This window comes from Cryptomeria japonica, chromosome 11 (assembly GCF_030272615.1).
Source record: "Cryptomeria japonica chromosome 11, Sugi_1.0, whole genome shotgun sequence".
NCBI classification, from domain to species: domain Eukaryota; kingdom Viridiplantae; phylum Streptophyta; class Pinopsida; order Cupressales; family Cupressaceae; genus Cryptomeria; species Cryptomeria japonica.
In genome coordinates this window covers 532,606,399-532,610,607 of record NC_081415.1, presented here as the reverse complement: position 1 = coordinate 532,610,607, position 4,209 = coordinate 532,606,399, and the positions used below count along the sequence as shown (strand labels likewise).

General features: G+C 32.1%; 1 long non-coding RNA gene and 1 other non-coding gene across 2 annotated transcripts; both read right to left on the bottom strand.

Annotated features, from left to right (window-relative positions):
* Window positions 1-1,315: 1,315 nt before the first annotated feature.
* LOC131859909 (uncharacterized) lies at window positions 1,316-2,132 on the bottom strand. Its single transcript, XR_009359487.1, has 2 exons — window positions 1,741-2,132; window positions 1,316-1,612 (listed from the first exon to the last, which is right to left on the bottom strand). It is a non-coding gene; the product is annotated as an uncharacterized LOC131859909 (long non-coding RNA).
* Window positions 1,758-1,850, bottom strand: LOC131066482 (small nucleolar RNA Z107/R87). The gene has a single exon (XR_009111670.1). It is a non-coding gene; the product is annotated as a small nucleolar RNA Z107/R87 (small nucleolar RNA).
* Window positions 2,133-4,209: the final 2,077 nt, after the last annotated feature.

Sequence of the window (4,209 nt, the reverse complement as noted above, 5' to 3'; positions counted from 1 at the left end):
TCTATCTCTCCTTGAGCTTGGCCTAGAATTTTTTCTCCTGTTTAATGCTGCTTGGTCAAGGATGACTTCTATGAATCTTTGTTTACTGTTCTGCTTGGTTTAGGATGATTTCTAAAGATCTTTGGTATAGTCATATTCTCCATTGGAGCTGTTCTAATTCAATTCGCAGCTATTTGTTGTCCATATTATTTTTTTCCCCTTTAGCTTCATACAGCTGAAAAGGTAGATAATTTTTTAGATGTGACTTTGGGCCATGAGATACCTAAACAAAGATTTGTCTACAATAAAAATACAAGATCTCGAGCAAGATTGAACATTCCAAATGGCTAAAGGAATTAGCTTTGAGCTCCACTCCAAACTCGGAGGTTAGACTTTGTACTATAAACAAACATGGAATATATGTAAATTGAAAGGGATGACAGCTTTTAAAACTAGTAACAATTCGAAAGAATGCATACAGTAATGAGGTCGATGGGCATGGAGACTGAAATTGTGGGTACAATGAAAAGGGAATGTCTGTAACTTAGGAAGGGTATTAAATCTTTTAAAATTAACAAGGGCAAAGAATGTATAAAGCAGGTGGACATTATGTATAACAACCATACTTCCGCCCAGACAATAAATGTAATAAACATATCCTGCAATAGGGATTATGAAGTCCCATTCCACGAAAGGTAATTGAGACCAAAAACTATAAGACAACCATCCTTGCAACGAAGGCATTTAACAACAATTAGACGAACATCATAAGCACAGAGATGGGGTCATGCAAGACCACCTGAACAATTAAACTTACCAAAATGATTGAGTTCTCCCAAACTGCCTTTACTCTACGAATGACCAACCATCTTAAAAAAGATGTTCATCCATTATGCAATCGATAACATATTGAGTTGTATATTGCTTCCGACATCTGCTTTTGTAGACATCATTAAGAATATTGATGCGACAAAAGCTTAGTTTTGAATCTACTTCTGTAATAGCTGCCATATAAAGACTATGATAAACTTATGTATCATGTATGCACTACCCCAGACATCTTCACTGTTCTTGATAACTGCTATACACATGTGATTTCTCCAAATCGATTAAATTACCAATTAACATAAATCACCAATTTCGATCTGTTATTAACAATCATGGTGACAATTAACAGTAAATAAGGAAAATAAAATAGGGCATACCAAACCAATTCCTATTTGGAACGATATCCAAAACCAAAACCCAAATCCTAAGAACTGACAAAAGTTAAAAGAGGAATGCATCATAGATAGTTGGGCTTAACCACAGATAATAAACAGGTGGCGATGCATCCTTTAAATGAAACTTAATTTTCGAATTAATCTATGTTTAAAATTAACCAGAAATATTGAGGCTCCCATATACCGCGCTGTATCATAAGAAAAAATGACATTGGATGACAATATTTTTTCTCGAAAATAGAGCCGATAACAAGTAGAGCAAACATTTCTCTTGAAAATAGACCATCTAAAAATGTTAAACCCAGTGACAAAGAGGGAAAATTCAGCTCAGAGTGGCTGTATATTAGGTTCGATTCATGCCAGCATTCTCTTCACGTTTCATCAGAAGAGGGAGCTTGGTATCATCACAGCTGAATTTTCTCAACAAACAACTATTTTAAGAAACTTTAAACAAATAAAACATAACACAAAATGCAAAAAGCCAAATCAACTCATCAAAGACAAAACCCTAAAAGTATAAGAAATATCTAACAACTACCAGTCAGTAGATTTAGTGGTTGCTCAGTTCAGCGGGAATATCGACATGCAGCCAAATAAAGCTGCAATCCGGTCTGTTGAGCTTGAACACTGATAATCATCACCGCAACCACTCATGATCGAAGACATCAGAAGAAGGCCACAAATTTCTGATCCCTAAAACCCTACACTTTTCAGAAACCTATCTTCTGTTTTAACCCGCAACGCCTTCAATATAAAGTGCTAGTGGAAACCCTAAACGCTTCTAAGATAAAGAGCTACTGCAAACCCTAAGCACCCCCAAGGTAATGGAAACCCTAAAACTACTCTTTGAGATTGTCTAAAGCTGCTTATTCAAAGGGTTAACAGGTATATTCTAAAAGTTTAACTTCTCCTAAATTAAAGGGTGGTAGAATTAGGGTTTTTTTTTTACAACTACGATACTATTTTAACTGATAAGATCACAGCCTGGTTTTTATAGAAGATTTATTTTTTAATTATTTAATGTCATTTTGAATTTTACAATCTTATTTGTGTGTGATTAGAATTGCAACGATAAAAATGAACATGTTTCGATTTTTTTTAATGTTTTATTTTTGTTAGGTTTTCTAAATAATAATTAAATATACTAGTGGTAAGATTTTGTTTAGAGTAAGTAGGCAATTTGATCTCCATTCATTTATATCTGCTTTTATTTTATAAATTTATTTATTTTTTATATTAGATCTATAATATTTAGAAGTAATCTAGGGCACTAAAGCAATTGTAAAAATGATCTCTTTTTTTCCTCCTCCATCCAAGAGTTATATTTAAAATGGAAAATATTATGAATTGATCACCTTTTTAACATTGTGACGAATTATCCATGTCAAGTCCAAATTCACAATAGCACATTTTTTTGTGCAAGGTTAGAGGCAAATAATTCTCAAGGCCAAAAACTATTATAGATCATATTTGTGCAAAAGGATCAAATTTGTAACTATAGGATCAATTTTGTAGTTCCACATAGGATATTGCATTTGTGGAAGTATTCTAGGTTAAAAAAACATATTTCTTTTATTGATTCCAATGCATTCATCTAACGTGTCCTAATGTCGTGTTGTGGGAATGAATCAATTTGACACATCTAATAGAGTTTGTTTCTATATTGAACTAAGAACTATGTACTTTATTTTATATATTTAAATTTCATGTATTCAATGCAATATATCTATCAATCTGAGCTTTTAATCTCAAGTTATTTATTTGTCAACATTTTCTTATTTAATTGAATTGTACCCTAAAATTTATCTAAGGAAGTATTTTATTTCCTTATATTTTCTATGAATTAGATTTCAAAAACTTGGCATCCTTATGAGGTTTGACACAAGTGAGGAATTATCCATTTCACATCCAAACTCGCAATAGAAAATCCAAATTTTTATAAGGGATCAAAGACAAGATGAATAGTTTCCAAGGATAGAAATGATTTTAGGTCATATTTATATGCAAAACGATTGAATCCACAACTATAGGCAATTTCATAGTTGCATAACACATATTTGCATTTGTGGAAGTGATCTACACAGACAAACCATTTTTAAATTTCAATGCATTCATCTAACAAGTCCTACTTATTTATTGTAGGAATGAATCAATTTGGCACATCTAACAAAATATATTTTCATATCAAACTAATAGCTAAGTACCTTATTTCTATTTTTTAATTCCAATGCATTCATCTAACAAGCCCTACTTAATCATTATAGGAATGAATCAATTTGGCACACCTAACAAAGTATATTTTCATATCAAACTAATAGCTAAGTACCTTATTTTATTTATTTAAATTTTACACAATTAATGCAGTATCTTTAATATCAATCAAAATTCTTAATCGTAGGGCATTATTTATCAATGCTTATTTAATTAAATTATCCTTGGATACCTGACTAAACAAAAAAAAAATTATCCTTGGATATATTTAAAGGCATACTTCTATTACTTACATTTTTTGTGAACTCGACTTTTCCTACATGATCTAAGGTATTGACCTTAGGGTTTATCTATTTATTTTGGGGTTTTAGATATGATTTTTTGATTGCATGTTTTTTATTATAGATCTAACTAGGATTTGGATCCTTTGATTAGGATTTGTATTTGAATTAATCCATAAAACCTTTTGATTATGTTTTATTAATTATGAAAAGTCTTAACTTCGGTTTGATTCTCACTGGTTACCATAAACCCTTTTATTAACTGTTATGTCGATGTGTAGGAGATTGGGGCCGCAACCCAGAGAGTTTAGAGACTTCACGCAGAATGACAGGCCTAGATTCTATGCGAGTCCAAGTTTCAGAGCATGGACGAAACCTAAGTGGGTTTGGGAGGATCAGAACAGAGGCTTGGAATTTGGTGTAGATTAGAGGACAAATGGTAGATGGAGAAAGGATTTTCATCAACCTAGAAGCAATCATCATTACAACCCCAATATTCGCAGTACCAACATGAC